Consider the following 21,744-nt stretch of genomic DNA (forward strand, 5'->3'; position numbering starts at 1 on the left):
GTCTTATATCCATAGTGGCTCTACGTTGCTACTGTATGTTGTTTACCTTCTATACTAATAGGAAGAAATATGACTGCTCAAAAAATAATGTAGACGCTGTGCTTTTCTGTCCTTCTTTTGCTTAACAACAATGATTTTCAGCTAAAATATCAGTATCTTCCAAGAAACTTTGATTAATGCATCTTGGATGTATTCTTTTTTTTCTTTTTCTTTTTCTTTTTAAATTTAATGTGCCTTAATGTCTCATTGGCATCTCTACTTTACTTTAAAGTGATATTTTTTGGCAATGTTGGAGTGGAATGTTTTCCACAATTTCCAAGTACATCTTTTTCTTCCCCCTCATCTTTAGTGGATCCAGTCTTGAATAATGCATATCACTACATAAAAGTATCTTCATTAGAGTGTATCTTAAATGAGGTATGGTGCGGCATCCTGAAAGTTTCTGGAAGCTCCCCCATCTTTTCATTCCATATTAAATACACAGGGTCGCCAAACTGTTATGGATCAAGTTCAGAAATAAGCAGAGCAGAGGAGAGACATTTTTATTTTTAATGCAGTCTCAACCCAAGACCCATATTTAAAATCCAAACCATTTCTCCTCCTGTTTTCTTTTGTCTTTGCCTCGTTGATCTTTCATGGATGTAGGATGTCACCACGGGGAACAGGAGGCATTTTGGTTTAATTGTGTGTGATTGGCAGTGTTTATTTTCTCCTGTCAGTCTAGATTTGGATTTGAGGCCCATAGAAAGTAACTTTAAATAACCTAAGAATTGCATAAATACTGCATGGCTTACATCTATTTATGTATACTTATAAGTACTGTGTATATGTGTAGGGGAATATTCACAACAACATCACAAGGGGACAAAGAGTCTGTTCAAAACTGTGTTCAAGTAACCTCTAAGGATGCATTGTAAATAACCATATTGTGTATGCTAAGCTGCATAAATGATCAAAATGAACATTAACCACACAAACATTCACTCTTAATTACCATCTAATGAATGGTTTACAAAATCATTAGCTGTCTGTCCCTGGAGGCATTTTCCCTTGGTCAAATGAGAAACGGTTTCATGCAAAACTTGATAGTATTTTTCCAAGAGCATAATGTAAGCCGGACATTTCCAATTTACTGTAAATGTAAAAGGAACAAAAAAAACAAAACACATACAAGTGGAAGTGTGCTGTTGTGCAGTGTGGTCATCTGCATTTAGACTGCATAAGGAGACAAGGGTGAGTAATCATTTGTTCAAGGATGAGCACACAGGAGTCTTGTAAGTGAAGGGGAAAGAAAAGGAAATGTTACATGAAACCACCTCTTCTAAGAACAACTAAAATCCATCTCATCCCCTGATAGGCTACACTCAGATCTATTAACACAATCAGTGCGAACGAGCTGAAACATAATTTAGGAAAAATGATGGAGATCTGGATAAATTCAATTAGACTCCAAACTGATAATCGCAATGCTGAGACCAGAGCACATTTTATGTCCTCTTAAGCTGTTAAATAAAGTGGACACCTCTGAAAAGAGCACCATAAGGCTTCAATTCTGCACAGTATTCTCCATGGCTTTTGTGTCTCACTCCTGGACATGTGCCTGTATCATTTTACATTACAGCATTGTAACAATTTGGTAACAGTATAATGTAATATAATGACAATACCGTCTCAAGTAAAAGCTTGCGTATCAGTGGTGGAACTTGGAGGAAAATCTGGTGTCACTTCGAGAGCTCAATATTTTCTCAGGTGGTTCTTGGTGTAACATTTTGAGAACCACTGCTTTAGGACATAATGAAGGACGAATATCAATTTCATTACATCGTATTTGTCACTGTCGATCATGAACATCATGCAATGGAAATCATTCTCATATTACCTGGTGTTACTGTAATATATCTCCTTATTGGGTGATGACACTCTCCATAAAGCAAGGCCCTTGCCTAAAGTCCAAAGGACTATAGTAAGGCTACAGAAACCAGTGATTTGCACTGATACAACCACACATATTGGGTAATATAACCATTTTTTTGCCGGTAAATCCTACACACTGGGCCTTTAAAGGGAATGGGAGATGGATCTGCTTCTTTAATTGCTACTCCCAAAAGATAGCTATGATTAATTAAGAAAGTAACTTATTCAACGTATGGGTCTGGTGCAGCAATATTTTTTCTGCTTTTAAACTAGCAGTTTATTGGATTTGGATGTGTGCTAAATGTGCTATGAGTGTTGGACCATAAAAACTAAACTCAGTGGTCAGCACTTATTGAGATTCCAGACAGTAGTCATCATCATTTTCATTTCATCCATAAAAGCAGATTTTTGCATCATATGATTGGAAGCAGAAAGCAGTGCACTTGCCATATTCTCTGCACTAACGACAAGACAATTAAACAAAGGAGTTGACAATGAATATAGTCAGCAGGTCTTTCACCAATTCAGTTATAAATTGACATTAAGATTATAAAAATAATGTGTGAAAAGTCTATTTTATGTCCTTTTATGTTGTGATTCCCACACAGAAATGACAAAAAAAGGTAAATGCTTGACTGTCTGAATCACAATTGATTTGTACTACTCACACAATGTAAGGGTGTATAGACTCTGCCCATGGCTTTTACCAGCTGAGTTTGTCATAATCTACAGCGAGCCAAGGCGACAACATGCCGATACATGTATCACAACTCACTATACACGGTATACATGCTGTCCAGATAGTTAGTTCTAGACAAATAACAACATAACAAAGGCCAGAGTGTCCGGCACTCAACACCATGGAAATGTGCTCTTTTGCATGTTTAAGGTCTCCAGCATCAACAGGAAACAAACACTCAAATGAAACCTGTGCTCGCCTCAAATGTCAGAGCATGTCAATCCGACAGAGTCCCTTTGAAATGTCTAGTGACATTTACGGACAACAGAAAAAAGCAAAATAAAGTGCATTAGACTTCTGTCATGCTAACAAATAAGGAAGACGTCGTGCCGATGGTTTCTCTAGAGTAAAATATTAAAATAGCTAATCTACAACAAGAGGCAAAATGAGTCGCATCATAAACAAACTCATGATGTGCTGCCCATTGCTTTTTCACATTTTACAGCGGATCTTCCAACTGTGATTGAAACCTGTAATCATTTACAGATATGCAGTTCCAATAGAGATAAGTGCCACTGTGAGAAGGACCGTCACCATAGTAATTTGAGCAAACAAGCAATTTGAGCAAAGATGGTGGTAACTTAATAGAGGGACTGCTCAGATTGTGGATGATAACAACCTCGGCTGTTTTCTTTCTGTCATTTTATCATTTCAAAAAACAAATATGCAAAGATCAACATTTGTGACACGCAAATGCAAGCTTTCTCCGGGTATAAAAGGATTCTCACCCACTTTTCAAATAGCACCTGTTTTGTTTTAGTTTTTTTCTTTTTCTTAAGAAATAAACTAAAAATGTGTACGACGCACATACTAGGTGGATTTAAAACACTTTAAATAAACTAAGGCACTGAAAGGAAGTGTGGATTTTAATTATTTTCCTCTAAGAAGAAACAGTCTCAGACGGTGACTGATAACATTAGAGATTAATACATTTTGCACACCGAGGTGTCAACTGTAGCGCAGGTGAGAGCCGTGGAGATCAGTGGATTTCATTTTGGAAGAAAAAAAAATTCCGAAACACAGTTAACCTTGGTAACAGGAAATATACAGCTTAAAAGTGTGTCGTACACAGATCCACCCCGACGCGTACCTCTGAAGCATTATAATTCCAAATCTAGGATTTATAGATCATATTCAGATGAGTCTCTGACTTCATTTAAATAGTTGGGGTTGGGGATATGGTGGCCCAATAAATCTTCAATTCCATTACTGCTGTGTGAATAAAGAAAGAATAGTGTTTCCTACACTTGAGGTGTTAAAAATGGTTACAGACATGAAGCAGAAATGAAGAACACTGTACATCATGTTCCCGCATGTGTTCCTGTATGTGAAAAGGATTAAGGTGCACACCTGGATGCTGAGTACAACTCTGAAATCACTCTTTTGCCATTTTTTTTTTTTATTTATTTATTTTTTAATGCAAACATTTCTGCTGAGGCCAAGTGAGCCCAGCAAACATAACACAGCTCCTAGTCATGTAGAATAAAGCCAATAAACTGTCTTTCATGTTCAACATCGGCACTCCATGTTCATTGTCGTGCTTAACCAGTACACAGGTCACTGTTTCATCCTACAACAAACCAGGAAGGAGCTTTTTATAAATGTTCTGTATGCTGCCTTGGCAGTGTTTTCGTCTGAACACCTGGGTCCTTCTGATCACAGCCGGGCCTTTGATCTGGGCTCCCGAGAGTGTTTCTTTTCCAGTAGATTCATGGATTAGCATCAAAATAAGAAAGATGTTTAGACAGCCAAGTAAGAAGACAGAAAGAGGGAGAAGCAGGAATCAAAACAGCTCTTAAAATGCTTCTCTAAATCCATCAATATGTACTGGATGGACAGATCTCAGGGTAGAATGCTATCGAGACATCATTCACAAGTGCAACCTTCTGCTAAAAGCAGGGTGACAACTTTTGTAAGTTACATATTATGATGGGTCACAGTTTGAAGACAGTATGTGCAACAATTTACTGACAAAAATGAGGAAAAAGTTGTAACTTTGAATCAATTGATGACCCTTTTTTTGACATGATGATGATATAGTCTGGTTTAATTCAGCTGCTATGCCGTTACTTCCTCACACTCTCGTAAAAGACTCTTGTAACACTCTCTTTACGCACATGCAACTTGTGCGAGACTAAGCTCGCAAGACTTTAATCTCTGAGTCCGTATGATTTAGCTGAAGCACTTGGGAAAATATTATTTTTATTGCTTCATACATTGGGTTTTAAATGTTGTGTCCAACCTTGGCTAAATATACACAGGTTAGCCGTTTTGAAATGATTCATGGGTCATAAAATGACAATTAAAAAAAAGTACACTGTACTCTGTGGTCTATATATGAAGGCACGTTTTGATTATTCTAATTTGTAACAGAAAATGAATCAATGATTAAGTATTACATCAAATCACAACAATTCCCCACTCTTTGACTCACACTTTTAAGGACACTACTGTTTAAACCCCCTGAGTGGACACAAGCATGAGCCCACAGTGTCATCATCCCCAACGGACTACTCAATCTACAGCATAAGAAGAATTTTCAAATTCATACAAAGCTTTGAAGTGGCGAAAACGCACTTTTCAGTCCTTACTACAGCAACAACTATAACCAGTGCATTCAAATACTAAAAAAGCCCTGCTGTGTTGATAACATGACCCACATGAGACAACCGTATAGGGCCATCAGCACGTTTGGCATCCAGTGAATAAAATACATTAAGTAACATGACAAAACAGAAAGATTTCCCCCAGATTCCAGACGGTCGGGGGACAATCCTCTCAAAACTGACACCATATAAGCCCTGAGCAGGGCCCTTGAAGTACAGCAGGGGTTCCAGAAAAGCAATTTCCCCCTTGACATCACTGTGTGTACACACTGCTCTGTTGTGAACAGTGCACTGTGGCTGCTGAAATAACCTTATAAATAGCAACTTTTAGCATGCTTGCAGACTTTGAGGATGACATATATGGCAAACATATGAACATACGGAATAAATAAATCTTCCGTCACACACACAATCCTCCAATCATTCATACTTTACATTCCAATGTGCAATTTATTGGACATGGTCATGGTTGAAGTTAAGGCTTCATGCTCAGATAAGAACCAATCAGACCTCAATCAGACTCCCCCAAGGCCTGGATGATCTAATGCTGACATGGGGGAGTAAATCACACCTAAGACAGAGCAGCAGCACAAAAATCCTCAGTGCTGCAGTCTTTAAGCAGTGTGATAAAAAGCTAAATTGAGCAATGGCATTACATTAAGACTTGGGCTGGATTTAATTTGTGTTTAACTCAATGTCTCTATCATCCGTGACCATCTAAACCACGTGTCCAACAGAATTTCTCAAGCACGCTCACACCGCTCAACAACGACTAATCACTCAAATGAGTTACACATTAGCTGAGACATTATTACAGGGATTTTAAGATAACGTAGAATGCTATCGAGACATAATTTATTCAAGTTTTGGTTTATTATTTAATTATTTCTTCTCCACGTTTCTGCTGTAGTCAATTTTGATATCACCATGGTTGGTGTGCTTTTGTAAAAACATTATTCTTGTGTTATCCATCTGCTGTCAGTGTGGCAATGCAAGGGGAACCAGAACTCTAATTACATTCAAAGCCAGCTTATACCTTTTTTTGTCTTAAAAAAAAAAAACGTATGATGCAGAGAAGAGAAGTACTTAATTGTGGCCACGTCACTATTGTTGTTTGTTTTGTGTCCCTCTGACTTCAGCTGTAAGCCTGATCCTGCAGCTTGAGAAGCTCTCATTTCTGTCTGCCTATTGTAACACACACACACACACACACACACACACACACACACACACACACACACACACACACACAGCAGTGAAATGTATGGTGAGAAATCCAGAAAGACCAAATCTGCAGCTCGGCTTTAGTGAGATAAAAGATATTGTACAAATTTTCCAACAAAGCAAGTAATCAAAGCCCCCGTCACTCACTTCTTGTTAAACCAATGCTACCTCACACTGCTGCCCCTGGCAAAGCTTTGTCGCCTTCACCCCAGCCTCATCCTTTCAAAATCAAAACTTGAAAAGTTGATAATGTTATTGAATGTCTTCTCTCTTGTATGAGGGGGTTCCTGCATTTTAGTCTAGCATGCATCTAAAGAGCAAAAGCAATCAGCCCCAAGTCTGACTGGATTTCCATTTGTTGCGATAAACTGTTTAATTACGACGGGATAGTCCCTAACTGAACATGACATCCTTATAGAATATAATAATAAATAATAAATATAGAATGCATTGCAAAAGAGGGGATTCAAGGCCATGTTTCTTTATTAATGAATAATCTCAGTGTGCAGCACTGGCTTCACTGTGTTGAATACATACCCTTTTTGAATTAATTGGCAGACTAGGCTGTTTTTCCCTGGTATGATGACACTATTTACAAAGCTGACACAACCATCGGCCTACACAAGCCAGATCGGGGGGTTTATGGTTCCAAACTCTATAGTTGAGTCCAAAAATCTAGTCTGAATTGGGACCTTTGTCGGTGAAGTTTTCCCTGTGTACTTTGGCTTCACACCACAGTCCAAAAACATGCTAATTGGGGGTTAGGTTAATTGGAAAGTCCAAATTATTTGTGTGATTGGGATTGTAAATGTGTTTTGTCTTTGTATTTTGGCCCTGTGATAGGCTGGCCATGTTGTTCTGAGTCAACCCTGCGTCTCGCCCAATGTCAGCTGGGAACTACTCCAACTACCTTCTCTCAAGTGGTGCATAGATAATAGATGGATTTAAAAGAGTTTAATCCAGCATAATAAATAACATGGGACACAGTGTCCCCTTCATTTCAATGTTGTATGGGTTTCAAATAAAATCCTTGCACAATCTGAAGAAATAAACACATTCAGAGAAAACAAATCAATGGGAGCAATAGAGGAAGATTGAGACAAATAGCAGGTTAATGCTCTCTGTGTTTGTTGCTGTTTCACTGCACATTGTCCTCATTCTATGTTATATACGCATTAATGAGGGTATTTGTTGGAGAAAGCATTCTACATTGATTGATACTGCATTGGGACTTAGTGGCGCTAGAAAAAGGATTGCTTATCCTGCCAGTAATAATAACTTTCCTGATCAGAGGGGGAGACAAACGTATTATCAAATGTATGGATGGACCAGGGAGGATTGTGTACACATGGATTCACAACTGCAGATTAGAACAGAACAGTGCAGGACAGATTAGGAGCTCTTCAGTCAACAACATACAAGTTCAACTCTCACTTGTGAACAAGTGGAAGGAAGCTTACTGGTACTTGCAATGTGTTCATGTAAACGACTTCACTGGTATTGTTTAGCCAAAATATAAAATTCTAATATAATAATATAATTCATCTGGTGTTAAGTAGTATTCTGCACATTTATATTATGAGACGGATTCCCTGCCCCCCTGTCATGGCGGCACCAGATACTGAGTCGGAATCCACAGATAGGTCGTAAGAATATTCCCCAGCCTTTTTACATAAGGTTTATTAAATAGAATATGCATGAAATGAAGTTCAAAATAATTTGATGGATTACAGAAATTGCAGCAAAAAATATACAACCATACACACAAATGTGCTATTATATGTATTTATATACTTAATTTGGGTTTCTATAGTCATCTTTAAAAAGTGGGTTCCATTTAAAAATGTTTTGGAAACACTGGGTTACACTGAGTGACATGTGACAACGGCTTCAAAACCCACACTTCCAATAGCAAAAGTGACTTTTTCTTTTTTGCTCTTTCCTTCATTGCCAAAAAAACATAACTTTTACAAGCAAACGTGAATATGCAAAACAATATCTTAAATGAGGACGAAAGGGGAAGAAAAAGATGAAATAAATACATACATAAATAAAATATGAATAATGTGCACATGGGTAAAAATTTGAATTAAATGAGTACAACAAACGTGGCACATATTGTTTACCATTGGCTAACAAAGGATGACAGGACAAGTGTTTGATAATTAGCTATTTAATATTGTGTTCACATAGGGGCCTCATGTTAGCTGTTCAGAATCCTACGCCTGGTGGTCAGAGCCAGTCTACACAACAAAGTTGTCTTACTATGTCCAATACACATAGTACTGAGCTCAGTAATAGGTCTGTCCTCAATATTTTTATGAAAGAAAATATGTGGAAATATGGGAAATATAATAACATTCCTTAACATTTGACACTCATAGAGCATATGGATAAGTAATAGCAATGATCCTATATGTAATTAATTACATATATTTTTCCTTGAGGTCTTGCACCAGAACCCAACTATTTCTTTCCGAGTCCAGCAAACTGATATGTTGATGATTCTATGATGATTTCAATATTTCAAACAGCACATTGAAGGTAATAATTCATTCAGTAAAGTAACAGTTTGTCAGGTTCTAACATTGTCAGCCGAGTCATAACAAACATATTGGACCCAAGGAGGTATGATGAACTTATGACCCTGTTCTCTAATAATGTCTTGTGTCAGTTTGCAAACCTAGTCCTCCATAGAAATCCTAGTCCAGGTGGCCAGTCCTTTTCCTTGGCCTCAATCAGTCTGGTGAATTTTATTTTCCCCCAGCAGGAAACCGTCAGTGACTCCAGCACAGGTGAAGCAGCAATTAGCGCCAGTCTCTTCATATTGCTTCAGCTGCTAAGAGCAATTGACTGAAAAGAAGTAAGTACACATACTCACTTATTCATTTATTTTGACAGAAAGCCAAGAAACACGTGTATTGGGAATATCTTCTACCACGTTATCCTCAACATGAGGGTTGCGGGGGGTCACTGGTGCCAATCCGAGCTGACATAGGGTGAATGGTGAGGTACACCCTGGACAGGTCACCAGTCCATCACAGGGCCACATATAGAGACAAACAACCATCCATTCTCACACTCAAACCTAGTGTCCAATTTTCCTAATCTATTGGGAATATTACTATTACTATAACAAAATGATCAAATTTAATGGAGGTTGGCCCATAGAATGCCAATCCCCGCATATAGAAGAAATGTGTCCATTAAATAAACATCAAGGAGCCAAGAAGAAGATAATTCATTAGATGTTTGTGCTCTTTTTTGTGGACAGTTTGTAAAAGACAAAGAGCACTGCAGGACAAAGACAAGAGCCATGGGTTTCATAATGTAAATGAGCTTCAATTAGTCTTTTTTTTTTACACTACGTTACCTTCGATTTACAGTGTTTTCTTCTTTTTTTTGAACCCTTGAAAAAGACTACTCCATTTGATAATTGATTCAGGAAGGAAACAAATGTGGCATCTGCAAATGCACAAATGAATATGTCGCGGAAATGTATTGAGGCTTGTTTTGTATATTTTCCCGTCATGAGGAAATTGAGTAAAGTTTTACTAAATTATGCAGAGAGTGATATCATCCATCCATTATCTACCACATTATCCTCCACCAGAGGGTCACGGGGGGTGCCGTGCCAATCTCAGCTGACATAGTGCGATAGGCGGGGTACACCCTGGACAGTTTGCCAGTCTCTCACATTCACACCTATGGTCAATTTAGAGTGACCAATTTAATCCCAGATCCTCTCTAATCCCAGAGAGTGATATCATTTTAGGAAATTTAAGATATTTTAGTATTTTGGGGTTAGTATGACTCAGACCTGTCCAGGGTGTACCTCACCTATCATCCTATGTCAGTTGAGATTGGTACAGTGTCCCCTGACCCTCATGTGGAGGATAAAGCAATAGAAGTTGTATGGATGGATGACTCATATAACAGACACTTGTGGCATTTGTGAGTGCAATGCTTGCCACATATGCCTTAAATTCAAGACTGTATAAAAAGTTCAGACAAATTTCAGCAGGGACATATAGTGGGGAGTACCAGCTCAACACCTTTTACTTAAACATTAGAACTGCAATGCAGACTGAACGGAACTAAGGCAGCAAAGCACCAATTGATCCATCTTCTAATTATTACCTTAAGATGTTCTGTGTGCAGCATCATACCAGCATCAAATCAAATCTAATTAACACTGCTGGCCCCCTCCAGAAAACTGCATTACAGAGGGATTACATAGCTATCTGTGCTGGTCTGATTAATGGCCGCTGTAATTAATGCTGAAGGGGTCTGTCCGAGTGCCTCACTGTGGAGGAGCGTGCAGCAGTGAGCCAGCTGTGATTGTGCACTCATACAAGCGCACACACACTCATCGAACACCTGGATCCATGCATATGTTGTACACAATCTGAGGCTAGATTTGGAACGTTTTGCGCATCTGATACATATGGGCAGGGAAATTGAATTACGATATGCAAAAGTCTGTTCAAAATCTGCAGATTGGAAATATGGTAAAAGGTGTGATCTGTTAAACAAAAGGTTGTGAACACAACAGCTGACCCCATTTGGGCGGGAACATACTTTTCACCTTCCCTCTCTCCAGAGAGCTGCGGCACATGTACTGTATGTATGTATGTGACGGGCGAGTTTCCATTCATAGTAAATGAGGGTCTGCATCAGCATGCATGTATATACAGTATATATATATATGATGAGTATGCACTCATTTGTTAGTTCTTGCATTCTTTGAGCAGTCGATTGTTCATGCAGCAGACCTCACATGAACTCAATTTATTTATTTTTTGAATTAAGTTTAAATTCAACATGTAGGCTATAGCTTGAAAACAAATGAAAGACCATTGCCACACGACTCAATTTCAGTTACTCTCATCATAATCAAAACGTCAATTGCAACAAATTGAAATTTCCTGCGCTGCAGTGAGTGCAGCGCAGGAAACAGGGAGCGTCCCAGCAAACACTTTTGAACCTTTCAAATGCTGATCTTGAAAGGTGGAGGCTGGGGTGGTGTCAGCAAAGCTTTTGCAGCATCAGCAGTGTGAGGCAGCATTGGCGTAGCAAGAAATGAGTGGGACTGTGGAAAAGTGGCTGTGTTTGGAGCATCACTTCACTTAAAAATGCTTGAATAGTTAAGTATTATCAGTGGGGTGAATCCTCCATGACCCTAACCATGTCCATGAATACAGACTATAACCATCCGGCCAGAGTTACATGGCTCGACAGGTTAGACCAAAAATTGCCTTTGCACACCAATCAATCTTGAAACTAAACATGGAACTTTAAGGAGCCTTAAAATCCATCTTCCGCTTATCTTATATTGTGTATTTATGTGTGGTTATTGGATGATTGCTATGTTTCATGTCTGTAGTTTTCTCTGTCCTGACATGTTCTGACAATAAAGTATTATCGTATCATATCTTTAGATCTCCACAGGGTATGCACTTCCAGGACACATGCAGGCAAAAAACGTTTTTGGCACTGCATTATTTTATTTTTTTGATTTTTTGATTCATTCTGGCCCACATTTCATTGAATGTAGGGAGCTGAGAGATCCTTGCATTATACACTCATACAACCTGCACACAATCATAGAGACAGAGTGGTGGAGGCCCACAGAGTGAAAACGTTTTTAAATGTTGAACAACAGGCACAGAACGGAGATAAAGAGGGTTAGAGGTCCATAACCCATTCAGGAGCATGCCGAGTGACATCCTGTTTCTTAAGATGGTTTGGGTTATACACTCTTACCCAGCCAATTACCCCAATACCTAGCTACTGCACGCAGACTAATTGGAATTTATATCTCTGAAGTGCTTTGAATAATTCTGTCAGACATAGTCACGTGTTGTACAGTACCAGATTTGACCTCATTTACCAAGATTGAATTTGGGAAAATAAAAAAATCAGGAATGTTTTTTTTAAAACTGTTACATTACCCTCCTAATGTGACAACTCTACCGACATAAATTATGTATACTCTGGAATCTAATTAAACATGTGGCTCATACTGTCACAGTTCAGGAAACAGGAAAATCCTCAACCGACACTGCTGGAGACCTCTCAAGCAGACATACTGTAATGTATAATTGAAGTATACCAATCCAAATAATTCATAGCGCAATCTACTTGAAGCATCTGATTTCGGAGATAACAATCCACATCATCGTCTGCACAAAATCATTACAGATGGTTGAAGGCCTTAAACTTAATCTCCAAGATACGACATGCAAATTTCAAGACTTTCCTTTGCCTCCGTCGGTGTGCATCAATCAGTCTATTTCAACATCAAATGTTCTCTATCGTGCCATGTTATCTCACATTTCAAAGGCTGTGGCTGATATGGCATGACTCCAGACTGATAAGAGCACAAACACCTGCTTGCTCTGCAGGCATGCTGCGTGGAGAGAGAGGGCCTTTTATATTGGCTTCGGATTGCTCTGCTGATACACAAGGTTTAATCTCTCTGTTTTGCACCTGTTTTTTTTCCCAAATCCTTTCCATGTTTTTTCCCCTCATGCTGATGAATAGTAATTTTCCATATCATTGTAGCAAGGACTATAAAAAAAACTTTGCAAAGACACAAACATTCAAATTGGTTTCAATTTATCTTGTTTTCATACACCCGTTTGTCCTTTCATTTTTTCTAATGCTCATGCATCTTTTTTTTTGGAATGATTCTGTGCCCACATGTGCGCACGTTTATAAATGCCTGACTTCTAAAGTTGAACAAACTACTTTTGCATTTTTGTTCTGTAGGTTAACCACCACAACAAAGAAATACACAATTCATGAGGTGCAAGTCTTTAGTTCTCAGTATTCTCTGAAGGCCATTTGTAGGGAAGGTGAAATGACTCATGAATGATGCATACAAAATGTTCCCAAAATAAATGTCAATCCAAGCTGTAGATGTCTATTTCAAGTGTGGGATTAAAATAGATGACAGCATTAGTTCCATCACTTGAAGAAAGAATGTATTCATTGGTTTTCATTCTGTGGCAAAGGAGAATTTTATGAATATATAATGTTTGGCAAACATGAAAATATCCAACCACGGGCTGAGTACAAGGCAAATTAAAATATGACTGATTAAAGAGTTAGTGTTAGAAGAGTTGGTGTTAGATGTGCACGTGCGACGTCTGATCAAGGGAATAATAGAATAAACTCCACTTGCTTGGCCACCTCCTGAAAAACTTCCACACTTTTGTAAAGTCAAAAGAAACCGCAGCCATGCTGGGAACTCATTCAAACAGTAGATATATCTTCACAATTCCCCACAAATGCATGTTTTTATTCAATGTACTGTCTGTACAAACTGGCCCCAAACTTACAATATTTGTGGTGCTGTGTTTTGGCAATAGAATGCACTGTCACAAAATAATGCCACTGCCCCCGGGCAAAATAAGCAAAAATAAACTTTAGCTGAATCAACTCACTCTTCAAGATGTCAGAGGTTGGTCGTTGTCATCGATCGCCCAGTCAATCATAGTGGAGTTCCATCTTCATCACTGAAAAAAAAACAAAAAAACTCACATTAAGATCTGTTTGTCATAGTACATTACATGCTATAGTTAAATCACATTCATAAACATGTCGAAATTAATGAAGACCCAGTATATGTGAGATATCTGTTGTGTGCAGTCAATAGTTGTTACAATAGGAAGCAAGAAAACTGAAAACTCAATGTGCCGTATTCCTGTCATGAGAGAGCAGTACACACATTAAAATAAATCAAAACAGACCCACTGCACACCCTTTGGTCTCTGCATTTCATTGTCCTCATCACTGACACTGCTTGATGAAATCATTCTGTGCCGTTGTGACACATTTTGATTTGTGCAGTCATGTGAGGTGAATGTTGTCTTGTATGTTGTTTTTTTTCTTATGATAATCATGATTACAGAAAAAAAAAAAAAAAAAGAATGAAAAATCTGAATTTACTGTTCATGGCTGGATGTTTACGTCTAATCATTCCATGTCAGAGATTCCATTTATACAAAGCTTTATTTTTTCCATCATCACACATTCATGTCTACCTCATTTACAGAGATACAACGAAAACTACTTGTGGCCTAATTGGTTTCGTACAATTGGAATGAGATGGACATTAGGCACACTGTGGCCACATTATGTCTAGATGCAGTCGCAGCGGTGATGGTTTTGTTGTTGGTGTGGCAGGAAATTGGCAGTAATAAGGATGTTTAAAGACATGCAGTGAAGACATCCCAAGCCTTTGATACCAGCCAATAGATTTTTCAGGTTTTTTTTCACTCAATTACCACCACCAGTTGCCAATGTGCCGCCATTATTAAGGCTGTCTAGTCTTTTTAGTGTTCGTCACTGCAGGAATACAAATGAACTGGACTCTGCAGTGATGTTATCACAAGGGAAACCAGCTCTGTGTGATGACTGAATAAACTGAACTTTATTAAATGCCCACCAACTACTCATGCATTGAAATCATCACACATGCCTGAGCACGCAGTAGCTCCAACATTCCTCCCACACAATCTCTATCTGTATGTGATATGCCCACAAAAAGGTGACACAATTAAACATACACAGACACAATTAATGTAAAAAGATTTCCTGCTAAAGCAAGCGAAGGCTTAATGATGAGACAGCGTCGGGCAGGCGGCGAATCTGTTCAGTTTGACACATGTTTTATTATTCCTGCATTATGCAACCGTTGCTAAATGTCATGTAAATGCTTCAATGAATTTCAATTTACCATCAAGCCACTAAGCCCCAATTTGTACTTCAAGCTGATAAAGTTAAACTGAGGGATGAGTAGAGGAGAAAAGCGTGTGCATGGGACACTTCCCCGTGAGTAGCATTATCCACCTTGAATACAAAACGTCACTAGTAGTCGGGGGAGAGACATTTGTCAGCTGCATAAAGACTCAGAGTAATTAATGTAGAATATTGGGTTAGCTTTGCTGAACAAGTACAAGTAATGAAGTGTCAAAGTCTGCGTTAATTAAACATTAAAATATTCAGTTCAGTAGGAAAAAAAAAAGATCTGCTTCTCCAAGTGTTGGCGCTGACAATCTTATACAGTATAGGCTGTCATTATTCCATTTGCTTTTAAGCATCTTTATATTATTGAATGATGGTAAGTGTGAGCAGGCTACACAATATAAACTAAACTAACTAAACTATCACAAAATAGACACACACACAGAAATCCTGAGATGTAGATTCAGTATACTTTTTTCTGCTTTTGCTAAATTGCTTTCCACACTAAATTCACAAACTGTGCCATATTTAATCCATCCTTACATCTTCTACTGCTTTATCCTCCACATGAGGGTGGTGTGGGGCGCTGGTCACAGGTCACCAGTCCATCACAGGGCCACATAGAGACAAACAACCATTCACTCACACACTCGATTTAGAGTGTGTAATTTGGCTAATCCCCAAATATGCATGTTTTTGCACTGTGGAAAAGAAAACCGGAGAACCCAGAAAAAACCCACACACACCACATTTAATATACAATTAAATAAAAAAGGTGCCATTCATCACTAAAACTTCCATCAATAATCAGGACATCAACTTGGCTGACACTCAGTATTTTTGGAGAGCTACACCCAAACTCAACCATAGTTATATGCCAAACCTTAAAATGTATTGATTTTTGTTGTGGGCACCTTTGCCTCGAGAATGGCAGTCGATGCCCCTCACAATTCTTTTTAACGGTTGTTAAATCATTACGCTTGGGTGCCAGCATTTTGACTTTGCTAGCCTTTTTATTATTTTAAGCTCTATGAAAAATAGGATATAGCAGTCATACACTTCATGTGGAATATGGATTAGTTTGTCCGGCTGTAAATAATCATTATTTACGTGATAACACCTTCATTGACACCTTGTGGGATTGAAATCCTAATTCAAAAAACACGCTTGTTAATTATACTTGTTAAAACAATGTCCGTCTTCCCTATGAGTCAAGTATAACAATTCCAGCTTAAGTTGTGTGTTACTATGTCGTCATCCATCCAATCTATCACATAAATACATGTATGACACTTGATTTTGACTGATATGGCAGACATCTGCAAATTCACTTCAATTATCACATAGGGAGCATGGTGTTTGAGCCAATTTTCTGACAATAGAATCCCCCCCCCACACCCCCCTTTTAACCACAACACCATTACCTCTGTTGGCCCTCGGGTCTAAATTAGACAATGACATTTGAAAGCGAGTCTTACAATGTTGCAGCGCCCTTTAAATGAACGGAGGCAAGGTCCATTTTTCCTTGAACTCAAATCATTTGAATGCAGGAACCATGTTGTTATTTCAAACCTTTTCACTTGACACCGGCAGAGGGTTTTGTAAAGCCAAGAGGAAATAATTGTCTGCAGCAAGGCAGTAATCAAACCATGTATGAAAGGTCCCCATGAAGGCTGTTATTGTATGATGATGACTTCCACTGAGAGCTTTATCTATAGATGCATGTTGCTTTCCAGGAGATTACCAGCATAGTCAGCTGTGAAAAGCCACTGTGGGATTAGGCACTCCAAATGCTGTATACATAATTGTCATAAAATATTAGCAACTGTTGACTATGTTATCCTCTTCAGTTATACCTCTGGTGCTGGAAAAAACACTTAGGTAGCTGTTGATTCACTTGATTCAATAAGTCCCATTTCAAAGAAACTGATTTAAAGTAAATCATTGTCTATTAAAATCTGTAATAAATTATGCATGGTTGGGGGGGAAGCACTTGTCTACACCTCCCAAGTGCAGTAATGATTTTATTTGTGCTAATGGGTTATCAAGCATGTTTTATAAGGGTCACTGCAACACAACTCTCCTCTGGCTGAATTAGGTCAGCTCTGCCACACGAGAATTAATCGTAGACCTGATCTTTCAGACATGAGGACAAAAACAAAAATAGCTGTTGCTCATGTCTGTTACTGTAAAAAAAAAAGTGTTTAGAGGGGCTGTATGTATAAAATGTATTTGTTAAAAGACAATGATATGCCTAGTGAGATTTAAACATGTTAAAGGAATACTTCACCAATTTGCATTTAGCTTTGTATTACTAGTATTTTTGAAAAATTGTCATTTCCAACCTCAGTAACACATTCCACACATGGACAGACACTTCGTGACCTAATGAAAATCAAGTTACAAAATTTCAGTGTCCTTCAGTTATAATATTTACTGCATGGTTATCCATATTTACCTCACATTTTACATTTTTTTCTCTTCAGAATATAAACAGTGTCCGCTAACAGTAACGCTCACAGGACCTGGTGTCACTGGTGGGCATGTAACAAAGAAAATAATGAAGATATTTCTCAACTGAGGTTGGGACACAGCACAATTTTTTAAAAATACGACCCCCATTCTAGTAATAAAAAGCAAAATGCAAATCGGTGAAGTATTCCTTTAAGTGATAGTGTGGACTGTGTTATTTGTGCTAACCTGGGTCTTAGGTGTAGTGGCAAAGGCTCACCACTTGCCCAATAAGTACATGAAAGTGTCATTGTAATGCACTTTAGTCTTTAGACTTTAATCTCAAAGTTGGATTAACACACACTGATAAGGGCATTGGAGGTCCAATCACTACGGTCAGTGCAACTGTTTCAAAGTGTGTACCCCCATGCTTTGACTCGGAAAGAAAGACAAAGCTGGTAAACAGAAGTAGAAGAGAACAGCTAAGAAAAACATGGCCGGTACAATTTTTTTGGACAGACTAAGAGACTGTGTTGCCCACAGCATTGAATACTTAAAACAAGCTAAAACAGGAGCATACTGCCACAGTGTAGTGAAGAGCGACATAAGTAATTAACTCCGTTCACTGCTCATACTTGTATGTTAAGAAAAGGACAGTAGACCAATTAAACGGCGTGGTGAAGCTACAACCACATTGTACATGCAATATACTGTGTTTACCTCTCACAAAATAAAAGGTAGTCATTTCAATCAAATAGCACATCAAACGAAGTTTGACGAGTTGCAAAAGCACATCATGTCATTCATTGCGTATGTATGAAAAAGTGGAGGAATCCTAGCAGAAATAAAGAACAGAAAGAGCTAACGCCGGTGTCACTGAAGTATTTTTAGAGACATTGTGCACATGAACATCCATCACTGATTCTCACTCTCGGAGAGGTGGTGGTGCTATGTATGGCAAGAAACAGGCAAGTGGTGAGAACGGAGACAGTGACACAAAAAAGCAGGTTCTTTCTGTCAAAGGAAGCATGTGCTCTTCCCAAAAAGAGTTTCATCTCATATGCATGCGTAAATCTCATCACCCTCCTACCCCTCTCTTGGTGGGAAAAGCTGTTCAGTAAGACAGCTGAGATAAATCAGTTGTGTGGGGCCCTGATGTAGCCTGTGTGGGCTGGGACAGAGATGAAGCCACTGCGAGCGGCCTCTGGGTTTAATGATGTGCAGTGAGCTAGTGGAGGCGTGTAAATCTGCAGCTGGCATCTCATTCTCTGCAACCTCAATTTCTCTCCAACCTCCGAGATATCTCTGTCAAAGTCACCTACGTGGACCGGTGTCAGACTGAAGTGCACCGAGCGCCACAGTGGGTTAAGGAGACACAGTAACACATTCCAGTGTCCTTCAGTTATAATATTTACTGCATGGTTATCCATATTTACCTCACATTTCTTTCTCTTCAAAATGTAACTTGAAGTGATTTTTCTTTTTTCAAAATGTTGCAAATCTGTTTCTTCTTATTCTTATTTTTGCTTCAACAGTTAGGCAGATAAATTATGTCATAATCCAGGTGATGGAGGATGTGGAGTTTCCAATGTGATGTTGTGACATCGCTCCACAAGAAGAGGTTTCTTTGCAAACTTGAACAATGAAAACAGTCGTGCTACATGTTTAGAAAAGAGGCCTCAAAACATGTGAAAGAAAGTGTGAATTCTTTACTTCACAGTTGCCATTTCTTTCCACATACTCTCCACCACTTCTTAACATCTGAGAATCTTTGCATGTGCTTAACTCCGTCTTGAAGTCAGAACACCCCTGTAAAATGTTTCCCCGGCCGTAAAATGGCAAGATAACACACTCACGTCAATTAAAACAAATGATGAAAATGACGATGTAGACAATCGTGTAATGTAATCGGGACTGTCGTCCCCAAAGCCTCAAATCATATTGCAGTCATTAATCAAACTAAGAGGTCACATCTTTTCCAATAAACGCCATGTTTTTTTGTGATTGTTTATTGGAGCATCTGCAAAATGTTGCAACCCCGTGATCGCGCGGGGAAATGCCAATATTCCACTGCTGCAATCAACTAGGAGATTTGTTCATAGATTGAAAAAAGTAATTACAGGATTGATGCAATTAATCTGTCAATACGAGAACATAAAACAATACATGGGGTTACTGGGGTGAAAATAAGAAATGAAATAGGTTTATTTTCCTTAATTCAGCAGTTGAGGAGTCCAACACTGCAGCTAAAATAATAGTATGTAAAGACTCTGAGTGAGATCAGACCCATAAATGCAGTCATTTATTACTGCTTTATAACTCAGCTGTAACTGCTTAAGTCAGCGAGCCAAGCATGGACTGACTGAAAGGCCGAGAATCATTATGGACATATTGACAGTCTAGTGACAGTCTGACATACTGACTGATAGATTTACTCTCATTCCATATCTCTGCTCTGGGTTTCACTGGACTTGTGTCCTTGGACAGCCTCGCAAACACTGTGAGAGCTTTTCAAACTTCACACCATTTGAGAATTTCAAACTTTACTAAGACGGCATGCTCGTTTTTTTTTTTTTTTAGATATTTACACCATTTGTTGTAGTTGTCAACACAATCTGTCAGAGTTGGAACACAACCATTACATTTCGCGTCGTAAACAAGGCGGTTGTCATTAGATTAACAGACAGCCGCAGTCGTTTCTCCTTTCAAATTTGTGAAATTACACACCTGACATACAACATTTCTTGTGCAAATGATGATATTTCTGTCTCGGTTGCAAATGCCTCGTTGCAATAACAAATAGGAGGAGATCAGTATTCATCAAATTTAGGCAACACATACAGTTTTATTGTGTTTAGCTGTGATGTACAAGCCTATTTTAAAAATTGTTTTGGAATGAAAGATGGGAAACTTCCATTCTCCCATGTGAGTGCTCACTTAATGACAAAATAATAAGAAAAGTCAATACTTACAAACATGAGGACTAAATATCACACTGTGGACCAAAATATATTACCAGATAATGCTACTCTATGCTCGATGTCCCCACACAACATTGCAGAAGAAGAAAAAAAAAAAAAACATGGTTCCATAGATTTATTTAAGTCTGTGTGAACAAAATACAGTAAATTGAAATAGACATTAAGAATTATTTGTTCTACTTAGAGAACATGGCAGCACATATTTGTGTAATATCCGTGACCTTACGCTTTTGTACAGAGTCTGCCGAGGATCCAAGGACTGCGACTGTGATTTAGATGCCTAAGATTTTATGCTCTACCTCCAGGGAGCATGTGAGTGTGGTCTGCACTGCACCTGATGATTAGTGGAGCAGGGCTGTTTGGACTGATTTCCTTATGCTTATGTTTCCATAGCTCTTGCATGTGGTTATTCCGAGTTATCCTTTTCCGTTCTGTCTTTGTGTGTTCCAAATTTGTCAGATATACCTTTAACATATAATTGTGGTACAGCACACTCTGTGTTTCATATTTTTCATTTTTTTTTTATTTAATCCTTTTATTGGAGGCGATATCCTCTGGAAGAATTCAAAGCCCCAATAAACTACAGCGCTACTGGGAACAAAAGAGTTTATTTGCAAAAGTTTATGGGTTCTCTTTTTTAATAGACATTGTGGGCTTGGCTTTTCAGTACCTGTTCTCCTGAGGGCAGCTACCAGAATGAGCTCAACTCTCCACAGACTTCACCTCCAGACAAGAGGGTAAGAGCTTCATTCAACTCCAATGGATAAGCCTGTCTGTAATTGAATTGGTTTCCACGCCACACTGGAGGATGAGGCTGTTACGGGATTATTTATTATTTTTGAGCATAACCCAGACAATTTACCACCAAGTACAATGTTTGTTTTCCTGTAGGGTTTTTTGATTGCCAGGATGAACAAGGCAGCAGGATAATGGTCTTTCTTTTTTTCTTTTTTTTATTAGGGTATGTCACGTGACGTTTTTGTTAAAGCAATGTGCCACTTTTGGATGATTTTATTGATTATGAACAGAAACAATGTTAACATAATTTGGAAGGCACAGTTTGATGGGAAGTTTC

The 21,744-nt window shown here is 38.5% G+C and overlaps 1 protein-coding gene across 2 annotated transcripts in view; it reads right to left on the bottom strand.

The window, feature by feature from the left end:
* The window catches only part of LOC131470470 (leucine-rich repeat-containing protein 4C-like), a 149,029-nt gene that overhangs the window by 77,186 nt on the left and 50,099 nt on the right, over positions 1–21,744 (bottom strand). For both annotated transcript variants that reach the window (XM_058646313.1, XM_058646312.1), the window contains exon 2: positions 13,935–14,006. The gene's annotated coding sequence lies outside the window, so the exon portion shown is untranslated. The remainder of the gene's footprint in view (positions 1–13,934; positions 14,007–21,744) is intronic.

The sequence above is a fragment of the Solea solea genome, chromosome 12 (assembly GCF_958295425.1).
Source record: "Solea solea chromosome 12, fSolSol10.1, whole genome shotgun sequence".
NCBI classification, from domain to species: domain Eukaryota; kingdom Metazoa; phylum Chordata; class Actinopteri; order Pleuronectiformes; family Soleidae; genus Solea; species Solea solea.